At 35.5% G+C, this 13,980-nt stretch overlaps 1 protein-coding gene and 1 long non-coding RNA gene across 5 annotated transcripts in view; one reads left to right on the top strand and one right to left on the bottom strand.

Annotated features, from left to right (window-relative positions):
- The window catches only part of NCAM2 (neural cell adhesion molecule 2), a 557,648-nt gene that overhangs the window by 183,734 nt on the left and 359,934 nt on the right, over positions 1-13,980 (bottom strand). The gene's annotated exons all lie outside the window — the stretch shown is intronic.
- The window catches only part of LOC129052424 (uncharacterized), an 83,295-nt gene that overhangs the window by 63,848 nt on the left and 5,467 nt on the right, over positions 1-13,980 (top strand). Inside the window, exons 3-4 of the long non-coding RNA XR_008517451.2 lie at positions 1,550-1,674; positions 4,927-5,119. This is a non-coding gene — a long non-coding RNA (uncharacterized LOC129052424). The remainder of the gene's footprint in view (positions 1-1,549; positions 1,675-4,926; positions 5,120-13,980) is intronic.

The following is a 13,980-nucleotide window of genomic DNA, read 5'->3' as shown; positions in this document are numbered from 1 at the left end:
TTTTTCGAAGTAACAAATGTTTCATGAAAGTGGATGTGTGTGTATTTTTGTGTGTTGTGTGCATGTGTGTGTGTCTGTGATAGAAGAAATAAAGTAATTTCAAAGACAGGATCTCTATAGGGCATATACACAAGAACCATTTCTGGACATTTTCAAAACGAAACTCTTTAATCCCCACTGAAAGTTTAGTGTATCAAAAGATCTGAAAGGTAGGTACAGTTATATCTTAGGGAGTGAGGCTCAGTCAGGTTTACTTGTGTACAGCTCCTTATGTGATTCTTATGTACAAAAGTGAGTTAGTCCCACTACACTGAATACTAACTCACAGATCTAAATCCTAAACAAGACAGAATATCAGGGAAATATAGATTATTTGAGATCCTCTACTGCAACATCACATTGAATGAAAATATTTTCTCTTAGACATTGATGATCTTGCAGATTATGCTAGAGAAATTCAAGGGAATAGACATTCTCTTGTTTGGAATGTAATGCATTCCATTATCTATAATCTCTGTTGTAAATTCTATGCGTTTTCATAACTACAACCCTGTTGATGTACTACCATGCACAGTAATTAAGCAATGTGTCTAGTTCAGCTGTATGTATGACTAAAATATCTGAACAAACATATTATTGTTCCTTCAATTATTTGCTAAAGTATTTTATTAAGTTTATTTATTTATTTATTTGATTTTTATATTAAGCTTCTCTCTTTGACATTTGTTCTTCGCTTTTTGTTCTGTATTATTTGGTTTTTTATTTGTCTTAGAATCAAACACTAAGAATTGTCTATAATTGCATCCCAGAATGCACCTTCTGGGTTTGGTTAAAAGGTACAAATAAAATTCTTCATAAAAGTAATAAAAATAAAGTTGTAAAAAATCTGCCCAGAAGTATAACTACTCACAAGGATGTATAAAAAAAAGACTTTACATACTGTCCTTCAATCTTAAAGACAATGCTATAAATATGCCACTTTTTTATATTTTAGTTTTTCATTTCACCAGAGCTTTTTTTAAAAGTGCAGATATTTGAAATGCTACAGGCTCCATATTTTAAATCAATAATTATGGATTTGTTGGTCTCCTTTTGGTGATTTCTATTTGAGGCAGAAAAAAGGAAGTTCAAAATCTTAAAATGCTCCCTATAATATAAAGATGCTTCCAATTAAGTATACCATTACACATATTTTAAGTTTTGTATTTTTTATAATCAAAGTCTAAGTAATTTTTGTCAGCCTGAAACAAATTACGAGGAGATATTTTGGTGATATAGTTTGCAAAATACACGGAAAAAGAGGACTGTGAGGCATACACATTGAACGGGGCCTGTGTAAGTGTAAAGAAATATGCCAAAGCTATATTTGTGACCTTGTGAAAGCCCACTTGTATACTCAAAACTGGTATTTTGTATATGAAAACTGCATATTTCAAAAGTGTATATTCATAAAAAATGACTACTAATTTTAAATGTAGTTTAATTTCATCTCCCCTCCTAAATTGCACGCACCATGAAGCAAGAAACATTTATTTATTTATTTATTTAGAGATGGAGTTTCGCTCTTGTTTCCCAGGCTGGAGTGCAATGGCGCGATCTTGGCTCACTGCAACCTCCGCCTCCGGGGTTCAAGCGATTCTCCTGCCTCAGCCTTTGGAGTAGCTGGGATTACAGGTATGTGCCACCACGCCCTGCTAATTCTGTACTTTTAGTAGAGATAGGGTTTCTCCATGTTGGCCACGTTTGTCTCGAACTCCCGACCTCAGATGATCCAGCCTCCCTGGCTTCCCAAAGTGCTGGGATTACAGGAGTGAGCCACTGCGCCTGGCGAAACTTATATTTTTTAGTGCTACACTCCTTGTGTCTAGATTAGCACATGCCAATATAAAAGTCTTCAATATTTGTTGATAGTTGTTAAGTGAATTGGAGTTAGTAATAAAGGAAATGTTAGTTACATAAATTACTATGACTGATTAAGTCACTGCTTATATTTTATAAAATTTATTTTCCAGAAGTTACATTTTCTTAAGAATAAAAAAAGAAACAAAAAAAGTAATGTAATCTTCACATTTTATAAATAAAAATAATCTAAGAATTTTGTATCGTGAAAAGTTCACTCCATTGTTTTCTGTCTTCCAATAAACCTCGCTTAAATAAATAATTTTTAAAATATAAAGTTTGCTTAAATCCACAGCAGGAACCGTGAACCATAAATGACAATATTAAATTGCAATAAAATATTTGTATGTATATAATAAAGAATAATATAATTGAGAATAAAACAATAATGTAATATTAAGAAATATTTACATGGTGAGATATTTAAATTGTTATAAATTTTAAAGCATAATATTTTATTCATGTAGTTGTATTTAAGGAACTGCCTATCTTTATTCCTGAGAGAAATTCCTTTTGAATTGGTATTTTAGTCTGCAAAATATTTTAAGTATGTATTCTTCAGATCATTGTGTCTAAATTCGTGGAGGAAATACTATTTCTACACTATGGAAACAGCAAGGACCACTTTGGTAAAACTACAATTTATGTGTATTTGTGTGTGTTGATGCAAAATTAATTGTTAAAGGCGACTATCCCTACTTTGAATTAAAATTAAGGCCGGGAGCAGTGGCTCACGCCTGTAATCCCAGCACTTTGGGAGGCCGAGGTGGGTGGATCACCTGAGGTCAGGAGTTCAAGACCAGCCTGGCCAACGTGCTGGTCTCTACTAAACATACAAAAATTAACCAGGCGTGGTGGCACGCGCCTGTAGTCCCAGCTCCTCCGGAGGGTATGTCAGGAGAATCATTTGAACTCGGGAGGCAGAGGTTGCATTGAGCCGAGGTCGTGCCACTGTGCTCCAGCTTGGGTGACAGAGCGAGACTCCGCCTTAAATAATAATAATAATAACAGTAATAAAATTCAAATAAATAATCTTTTTCCTTCCTTCCTTCCTTCCTTCCTTCCTCTTCCCTCCCTCCCTCTCTCCCTCCCTCCTTCTCTCCCTCTCTCCCTCCCTTCTTATTTCTTTTCTTTCTTTCTTTTTTTTTTTTTTTGAGACATAGTCTCAGTCTGTTACTGTCACTCAGGCTGGAGTGCAGTGGCAGGATCTCGGCTCCCTGCAACCTCTGCTTCCTGGGTTCAAGTGATTCTCCTGCCTCAGCCCCCCGCAATCCCCTTTTCCCGGCCCCGTCCCAAGTAGCTGGAACTACAGGGGCACACCACCAGGCTCAGCTAATTTTTTGTATTTTTTGGAGAGATGGGTTTTTGCCATGTTGGCCAGGCTGGGCTTGAACTCCTGGCCTCAGGCGATCCATGTGCCTAAGCCTCCCAAAGTGCTGGAATTACAGGCTTGAGCCACCATGCCCGGTCACGAAATAATCTTAAATTTCAGTTTTAATACATCTGTTTATTGGAAGGAAGAGAAGGTAAAACTGGACTCATAGTACAAAAATTAAAGTTGAATCAGTTTATTTTATTTAACACAGAAAGACACATTTTCTCAATAAATGCAAAATAACAGAAAATACTATTATTTTGATTACAAATTATGCAGGTGATCTAGGCTAAGACCAAGGCCAGCATTTTATTATTTCACTTTAGCAGAAAAAAGGGAAGAAATTGCTTTTAAAGCTAATCCTGCTGCCTTATTTATTCAGTTTATTGGTCTCATCCTAAAAGAATCACTTAGTGCTAAGGATTGGAATTAAATGAGTTTCTTTTACAATGATTTGTGAATAAACTCAGTGCCCATTAGTGAAGTGAAGCATATTATTTACTGGAGAAAAGTGCATGGACCCACAAATAGGAGGATGGAAAACAGGTTCTATCCTAATTACAACATCTTTAAACATGTCCCACTCAATATTTCATAGCTAAATTTTGTATCACATTAATTCAAAATACGTTTGGACACAAAAGCAGAATTTCTAAAAATGTGATCGGTGAACCACTGCGGGAGGATGGATACGCTGAGGTTAGGTAACATTTTGAAAAACAATTTTATTGTATATTTTGCACTAATTTTAATGTGCATTTAAAAATATAACTGGCGTATGTATCATACTTTTAATTTCACTGATCATTTGGGTAAAGATAAGAATAAATAAAAACAATTCAATTTAAAGAAGAAAGAGGACATGTAACAGTTCAGGCAGCACATGAATACAGAAAAGAGATGAAGCTGGTTATCAAATGACTGAAGTTGAGAAATGCTGCCTTAAGATAGTTATAATTTATTGCTGTACATTTCAGATACTTATTCAATGTAGAGTGGGATTAATTTCTAGTGGATGTAGGTCTATAATTTACTAGGTAGGACAAGTATAACAGGAATAAAATAATCATAGATTCCGTTTCTTAAGAGATGATAAATGACACAAGGGAGATGTCATCTGCTAGATGATATAATAAGCACTTTATATTTCTGATATAAAACATTCTATTCATATACATAAAATTACTTACTGTTATGTTTATCATTTTGTAAGAATTCTAGAGGCAAAATCACTCCTTCGGTAGAACTTTTTACTTCAATTTAATACTAAAATTGACAAGTAACATAGTATTTTTAGACAAATGTTCTAAAAACACCCAGTTTAATCATATGATATAAAAACATATTTTGAAAAATAGACGAAGAACAAAGCATTCTTCAATAACTTGTTTTGTGGAGCACAACATGTTCTTTTTTTCCTACCTCAATGCCCTATTTAGGTACCTCTTAGAATGTTGAAGAATCTTTTCCAAATCAGAATATACTGCTATAAAATGTGAAAGGTGTACAATGGCCCAGAGAAGGAGAAAACTGACTCACTTCCCACAGAGGAAAAATTTGAAGGAGTTAGGCAAGACAGATGTGAGAGAAAGGGAAGAAAAAGATGATGATACAAGAAATCTTTGTTTCCATTCTGATTTTGTGTCTCATAGGTAGAAACTAGCCTTCATCACTTAACAGCGGCCTGAGAATCTATCCTCATCTAGCATATGATGCTAGAGACCTCATGTGCACTCGCCTGTATGGATGGAGATTGAAGGCAAACATAAGGTGGTTATGACAAGAGCCAAATGCAGACCTCCGACATTGTCAACTTCCAAGAGGAGTGAGATATACAGTCACAAGGTCTGGAATTTAGTGTGGTAAAACCTGATACATGAATCATTGAATTAATATTGCTAGAGATTATTTTAGAGTAAACTTTGTAGCTATGATAAGGAAGCACAATCTCTGACAACTAAGGGTAGAAGACTCAGTCACTTTTTAGATGGTATTCCGTCATAAAGTACATATGACTATGCTTCAAAAATTTTTATCTAGTCTCTTGTGTGACAGCAGTCATTGAAACAGAGTTAACATATTCATTTTTCTTTATGAAAAATTTAATTGCAACATAACAGTATGTATAATATGGAATGAAGATAGGATAACTCCAAGAATAATAGAAAATAACACTTTCCAGCCTGGCCAACATGGTAACATGGTGAAACCCCATCTCTACTAAAAATACAAAAATTAGCTGGCCGTGGTGGTGGGCACCTGTAATCCCAGCTACTCGGGAGGCGGAGGCAGGAAAATTGCTTGGACCCGGGAGGCGGAGGTTGCGGTAGGCTGGGATCATGCCACTGCACTCCTGCCTGGTCAACAGAGTGAGACTCCATCTCAAAAAAAAAACAACAACAACAAAAACAAAACAAAACAAAACACTTTCAAGTTGTTTGGCTTGTGTCAGAGACACTGTTATGCGTAATCTCATTTCATCTTCAGAACCCTTTTTCAGGTGGGTCTCATATCCTGATTTGTACATGCAGAAACTGAAATCAGAGATAAGAACCAACATAGTCAATGACACACCAAAAGGAAGAAAATCAGAATTAAGCTTTAATTGTGTGACACTTTCCATGACTCCCCATTATAATTCATCAATATCTGTGATTTCTCTGTATACTAACATTTATTGATCAAGAAGAATGATAATAAGAGATGATCTAAATAAATTTGGGGCCAGGCAAGGTGGCTCATGTTGGTAATCCCAGCCCTCTGGGAGGCTGAGGCAGGTGGATTGCTTAAGTCCAAGAGTTCATGACCATCATGGGCAACATGACAAAACCCTGTCTCTACAAAACGACACCACCACCACCACCACCAACAGCCAAATAAATAAAATAAAATAAAATAAAATAAAATCCTACAAAAATTTGGCTAGTCATGGTGGCATGTGCCTGTAGTCCCACTACTCAGGAGGCTGAGGTGGGAGGATGCTTGAGACTGGGAGATTGAAGCTTCAGTGAGCTGTGATTGCACCTCTGCACTCCAGCCTCTGTGACAGAGCAAGACTCTGTCTCAAAAAACAAGCAAACAACAACAACCAAACAACTTTGGTTCAAAAATAGATGAGAGCCTGTAATCCCAGCATTTGAGGAGGCTGAGGCGGGAGGATCACCTGAAGTCAGGTATTTCAAAACCAGCCTGGCCTATATGGTGAAACCCTGTCTCTGGTAATAATAATTAAAAAATTAGCTGGGCGTGATGGCATGTGCCTGTAATCCCAGCGACTCGAGAGGCTGAGGCAGGAGAATCACTGGAACCTGGTAGGCAGAGGTTCCAGTGAGCTGAGATCACGCCACTGCACTCCGGCTTGGCCAACAGAGCTAGACTCTGTCTCAAAAAACAAAACAAAACAAAACAGAAACAAACAAACGAACAAATAGAAGAGAGATGTTTATATAAAGTGGCAATATTTAGTGGGTGTTCGTTATGTGACAAAATTATGTTAAAACACTTTGAACATACAATCTCACATAATCTCAGATCAAGGCTTTGAAAAAAAGCATGGCTTAATTTAATAAAGCAACGTTTTTAATAAAAACAATAGATTGCTTAGTATGTACAAGACAATTCAAAATTTTGATTTATGGCTATTTCATATTCTGTGGAAAGAGCTTTGGTTTGTCTTAAGCTTTATTATATACATTTAAATATTACAATTAAGTACACAACATTAACTAAATAAAGAGGTCAGGGTTTCCAATTTGTATACACAAGTGCATCTTAAGAAAATGCCAAATTTCTATGAAAAGATTAAGCTGTTGATTTAATATATTTTTGGATTGCCCTACTACTGTATATCAATTATATTTTAATGGAAATATCGCCAATAATATTTGAGTTATCACTAAAATACATTGCCTAGAAATTTAAATAAACTAATAATTATAAGTTAAGTGACAATAAACTCAATAGAGAAAAATTACCTTCAAATAATATTGGATATTAGAATATATATATATATATATATATTTTTTTTTTTTTTTTTTTTGAGACAGAGTCTCGCTCTGTCGCCCAGGCTGGAGTGCAGTGGTGCGATCTCGGCTCACTGCAAGCTCCGCCTCCCGGGTTCACGCCATTCTCCTGCCTCAGCCTCCCGAGTAGCGGGGACTACAGGCGCCCGCCACCACGCCCAGCTAATTTTTTTTTCTTTTTGTATTTTTAGTAGAGACGGGATTTCACCGTGTTAGCCAGGAGGGTCTCCATCTCCTGACCTCGTGATCCACCCGCCTTGGCCTCCCAAAGTGCTAGGATTACAGGTCTGAGCCATCACACCCGGCCTGGATATTAGAAAATATTTCTAAGGAAAATAGATACGCTTATATATCTGAAATTATCTGAACAGTTTTAAAAATTACATATATTATTTTACATGTACATAAAATGCTTTGGATTACAGATAACAATAGTCATTAGTTTAAAATAGCTCTGTTTTTAACCAGTGTGAATTCTGTTGTTGTTTTTGAAGGATATCACATTATGCAACGTTATTTTATGCCGTATTCATATGCACAGTTCAACAGTTCAGTATCTTCCTCAAAGCAACGAAGGGTTATTAGCATCAGAAACCAGTAGAATATGAGAAATTTCATATAGAAGGCATATTTTTTTCCCAGTAGCATTTATGTGAAATAATATAATTCTATTACTATTTGAAGCTGTCCTGGATTGTAGTATAAAATTGTGCCCAATAATAAAATAAAAACAACTAGGAACACATAGTAGTTAGTGAGTTACAGTTATTAAAACTTTAACCCATGATCATTGAAGATGAACTCTGAAAATATTTATTTACTATCTTAATCATTTACTTTACAGTGAGAATACTGTTAAGATTCTAGATTTTTTTAATTTTTAATTTTTTAATTTTTAAGTTTTGGGGTATATAGGAGGTGTATGTATTTGTGGAGTACATTAGATGTTTTGATACAGGCATGCAATGTGAAAAAAGCACTTCAAGAAAATGTGGTATTCATCCCATCAAGCATTTATCCTTTGAGTCACAATCCAGTTAATGCTTTTTGAGTTATTTAAAATGTACAGTTAAGTTAGTATTAACTATACTCACCCTGTTGGACTACCAAATAGTAGGTCTTATTCATTCTATTTCTTTTACCAATTAACCATCCTTACCACCCCCCACCCCACTATACGTCCCATCATCTGGTTACCATCCTTCTATTATCTACGTCCTTGAGTTCAATTGTTTTGATTTTTAGATCCCACAAATAAGTGAGAACATGTGATGTCTATCTTTCTATGCCTGGCTTATTTCACTTAACACAGTGATCTCCAGTTCCATCCATGCTGTTGCAAATGACTGGATCTCATTCTTTTTAGGGCTGAATAGTACACAGCTGTGTATATTTTCTTTATCCATTTTATCTGTTGATGGACACTTACGTTGCTTCCAAATCTTAGTTATTGTAACAGTGCTGCAACAAACAGAGGAGTGCAGAGATCTCTTTGTTGTACTGATTTCCTTTCTTTTGGGTATATGCCCAGAAGTGGGATTGTTGGATCACAGAGTAGCTAGACTTTTAGCTTTTTAGATGAACCTCCAAACTGTTCTCCATTGCTATTTTACTATTTTACCTCCCCACTCAGAGTGTACAAAGTTTCCCTTTTCTATACGTCCTTGTCAGCATTTCTTATTGCATAGTTTCTGGATATAAGCCATTTTAATCAGAGTGAGAAGATATCTCATTGTAGGTTTCATTTGCATTTGTCTGATGATCCATGATGTTGAGCACCTTTTCATATATCTGTTTTCCATTTGTATATCTTCTTTTGATAAATGTGTATTCAAATCTTTTGCCCATTTTTTGATTAGATAATTATATTTTTTTCTATAGAATTATTTGAGCTCCATATATATTCTGGTTAATCCCTTGTCAGATAGGTAGTTTACAAATATTTTCTCCCATTCTGTTGGTTGTCTCATCACTTGTTGATTGTAACCTTTGACGTGCAGAAGGCTTTTAATTTGATGTGATCCCACTTGTCTACGTTTCCTTTGGTTGCTTGTGCTTGTGGGGTATTGCTCAAAAAATTATGCCCAGGCCAATGTCCTGGAGATTTTCCCCAATGATTTCTTGTAGTAGATTCATAAGTTGAGGTCTTAGATTTAAGTCTTTAATCCATTTTGATTGGATTGTTGTGTTTGGTGAGAGACAGGGGTCAAGTTTCGTTCTTCTGCATATGGATATCCAGTTTCCCCAGCGCCATTTATTGAACAGACTGTCTTTTCCTCATTATATATTCTTGGCACTTTTGTTGAAAATGAGTTCACTGTAGTTGTGTGGATTTGTTTTTGGGTCCTCTATTCTGTTCCATGGGTCTATGTATCTGTGTGTACACCAGTATCATGATGTTTTGGTTACTATAGCTCTATAGTATCATTTGAAGTCAGGTAATGTGATTTGTCCAGTTTTATTCTTTTTGCTTTGGCTATTATGAGTCTTTTGTGGTTCCATATAAATTTTAGAAAGTTTTTTCTATTTCTGTGAAAAATGTCATTAAATTTTGATAGGGATTGCACTGAATCTGTAGATTGCTTTGGGTAATATGGACATTTAAAAAATATTGATTCTTCCAATCCATGAACATGCAATATTTTTCCATTTCTTGATGTCCTCTTAAATTTCTTTCATCAGTGTTTATAAAGTTTTCATTATAGATACACTTCACTTCTTTGGTTAATTCCTAGGTATTTAATTTTATGTGCAGCTATTGCAAATGGGATAGTTTTTATTTTTCACATTCTTCACTGTTGACATATAAAAATGCTACTGATTTTTGTATGTTGATTTTGTATCTTGCAACTTTATGGAATTTATCAGTTCTAACAGTTTTCTTGTGAAGTCTCTAGGTTTTTCCAAATATATGACCATATCATCTAAAAACAAGAATAATTTGACTTCTTCTTTCCAATTTGGATGTCATCTAGATCTTTCTCTTGTCTAATTGTTCTAGTTGGTACTTCGATTATTAAGTTGAATAACAGTGGTGACAGTGGGCATCCTTGTAGTGTTCCAGATCTTAGAGGAAACACTTTCAATTTTTCTACATTCAGTATGACACTAGCTGTAGGTCTGTCGTATATGGCTTCTATTATTTTGACATATATTCCTTCTATTCCCAGTTTTTTTGAGTGTTTTTATCATGAACGGATGTTAAATTTTATCAAATGCTCTTTCAGCATCAATTGAAATGATCATATGGTTTTTATGCTTCATTTTGTTAATATGATGTATCACATTGATTTTGTATGTTGACCCAGGAAAAAATCCCACTTTGTCGTGATGAATGATTTGTCTAATGTATTGTTGAATTTGGTTGCTAGTATTTTGCTGAGGATTTTTGCATCAATATTCATCAGATACCTTTTTTCTGATGTGTCTTTGTTTTAGGTATCAAAGTAATACCGGCCTTGTAGAATGAGCTTGGAAGTATGATTTCCTCCTCTATTTTTTGAATTAGTTTGAGTAGGACTGGGATTAGCTCTTCTTTAAGTGTTTGGTAGAATACAGCAGTGAAGCCATCAGGTTCCAAGCTTTTCTTTATGGAGGATTTTTATTATGGCTTTCACCTCATTATTTGTTATTGGTCTGTTCAGGTTTTGGATTTCTTCCTGTACCATGCTGTTTTGGTTACTATAGCTCTGTAGTTTAATTTGAAGTCAGGTAATGTGATTTGTCCACTTTTGTTCTTTTTGCTTAGGACAGCTTTGGCTATTCTGAGTCTTTTGGGGTTCCATATAAATTTTAGAAAGTTTTTTCTGTTTCTGTGAAAAATGTCATTAAATTTTGTTTATGTGTAGGTTGTATGTGTATAGGAATTTGTCCATTTCTTCTAGATTTTCCAATTTATTGGCATATAGTTGCTCATCAGTATCAGTTGCAATGTCTCTTTTTTCATTTATAACTGTATTTACTTGTATCTTCTTTGTTTCTTAATCTGTCTAAAGCTTTGTAAATTTTGTTTAACTTTTTAATAAAGCAACTTATTGTTTCACTGACCTTTTGTATTTTTCATTCAATTTCATTTATTTCTGCTCTGTTCTCCATTATTTATTTTCTTCTACTAATTTTGTGTTTGGTTTGCTCTTGCTTTTCCATTCTTTATGATTTACCATTAGATTGCATATTTGAAGTTTTTCCTCTTTTTTTGATGTGGGCTCCTATAGCTATAAACTTCCCTCTTACTACTGCTTTTGCTGTATCCCATAGGTTTTTGTATTTTGTGCTTCCATTATCATTTGTTTCAAGAAGTTTTTAAATTTCCTTATGAATTTCTTCATTGACACACTGGTCATTCAGGAGCATATTGTTTAATTTCCATGTATTTTTATACTTTCAAAAATTCCTCATTATTAATTTCTAGTTTTGTTGCATTGTGGTCAGAGAGGATGCTTGATATTAATTTTTAAAATATTTTAACACTTGCTTTGTAACATAGTATATAATATATCCTTGAAAATGATCCATGTGCTGAGGAAAAGAATGTGTATTCTGCAGCCATTGGATAAAATGTTCTATAAATATCTACCAGATCCACTAGATCTACAGTGCAGTTACGTCTGAAGTTTCTTTGTTGATTTTCTGTCTGAAACATTTGTCCAATGCTGAAAGTTGGGTGTTGAAGTCTCCAGCTATTACTGTAATGGGACCTCTCTCTTCAGCTCTAATAATATTTCCATTATGTATCTGGGTGCTCCCATGTTGGGTGCATATATATTTAAATTATTATATCCTCCAGCTGAATTTACACATTTGTCATTATATATTAACCTTCTTTGTCTTTTCTTATAGTTTTTGTTTTGAAATCTATTTTGTTTGACATAAGTACAGTGACTCCTGTTTTTTTTTTTTTTTTGGTTTCAGTTGGCATGGAATATCGTTTTCAGTCTATGTGAGTCTTTATAGATGAAGCATGTTTCTTGTAGGCAACAGATCAATGGGTCTTGTTTTTGTCATCCGTTCAGCCAGTCTATGTCTTGATTGGAAAGTTTAGTCCATTTATATTCAATGTTATTATTCATAAGTTAGGACTTACTACTACCATTTTGTTGTTTTCTGGTTGTTCTGTGGTCTTCTCTTCCTTCTCTCTATCCTTCCTGTCTTCCTTGAGTGAGGGTGATTTTCTTTGGTGATATGATTTAGTTTCTTGCTTTTTTATCCTTGACCGCTGGGAGTTTCAGTATTAAATGCCTTGAGGTATTAAATGCCTGTGCTATTATTTGGACCCAGCAAGTCTCAGAGGCTTACCAAAGCCCTTGATGTGGTACCTTCTTTAGGGAAATCTTTTGTGTTCTATAACCTTCCTGTGGTTAGATATTGATATTTTTCTCTAGGTTTAGGAAGTTCTTATTATCCCTTTGCATAAAATTTCTACACCTATCTCTTTCTCTACCTCCTTTTTAAGGATAATAACTCTTGATTTTCATTTTGAGGCTATTTTCTAGATCCTGTAGGCATGCTTCATTTTTTTTTATTCTTTTTTTCTCCTCTGTGTATTTTCAAGTAGCTTGTCTTCAAGCTGACTATTTCTTCTGCTTGATCAATTCTGCTATTAAAGGACTCTAATGCATTCTTCAATATGCCTGCTGCATTTTTCAGCTTCAGAATTTCTGCTTGATTCTTTGTAATTATTTCAATCTCTGTTAGATTTATCTGATAGAATTATGAATTCCAACTCTGTGTTATCTTGATTTTTTTGAGTTTCCTCAATACAACTATTTTGAATTCTCTGTCTGAAAGTTTACATATTTCTAATTCTCCAGGATTGGTCTCTGGTGTCTTATTTAGTTCATTTGGTGAGGTCATGCTTTCCCGGATGGTGTTAATGCTAGTAGATGTTCTTCAGTTTCTGGGTGTTAAAGAGTTAGGTATTTATTGTAGTCTTCACTGTTTGGGCTTATTTGTATTCATCCTACTTAGGAAGGCTTTCCAGATATTTGAAAAACCTTGGGTGTTGTGATCTAAGTTGTACTTGCTTTAGAGGGACCCAAAGCCCAGTAATGCTGAGATTCTTGCAGACTCATAGAGGTACTGCCTTGATAGTTTTCGACAAGATCTGGGAAAATTATCTGTATTACCAGGCAGAGACTCTTGTTCTCTTCCCTTACTTTCTCCCAAACACAGTCTCACTCTATTTTCTGACCCACATAAAGCTGGGAGAAGAGTGACACAAGCACTCCTGTGGCCATCAGCAGTATGGCTGTGCTGTATTAGACCTCAAGCCACCACAGCACAGAGTCTCACCCAAGGCCTGTTGTAACCTCCCCCTGGCTACTGCCTATGCTTGCTCAAGGTTTTAGGGCTCTACAATCAGCAGGAGGCAAAGCCAGTCAGGCCTGCATCCTTCCCTTCAGGGAAGTGAGGTCCCCCTTGTCCCAGGTGGGTCCAGAGGTGCTGTCTAGGAGTCAGAGACTAGAGGTCTAAAACCTTAGAAGTCTACCTGGTGTTCTATGGTACTGTGGCTGATCTGGCACTCAGACCACAAGATGCAGTTCTTCCCCCTCTTCCCTCCCATTTCCAAAGGCAGAGGAGCCTCACCCTGTAGCCACCACCACCCCAGACCACAAGGAGTACTGCTAGACTACAACAATGTTCCCCTGAGGCTGAGGTGCTCTTAAGTCAGCTTGTGGTGAATGC

This window comes from Pongo abelii, chromosome 22, assembly GCF_028885655.2.
Source record: "Pongo abelii isolate AG06213 chromosome 22, NHGRI_mPonAbe1-v2.0_pri, whole genome shotgun sequence".
In the NCBI taxonomy this organism is placed as follows: Eukaryota; Metazoa; Chordata; class Mammalia; order Primates; family Hominidae; genus Pongo; species Pongo abelii.
This window is presented reverse-complemented; position numbering and strand designations above follow the sequence as displayed.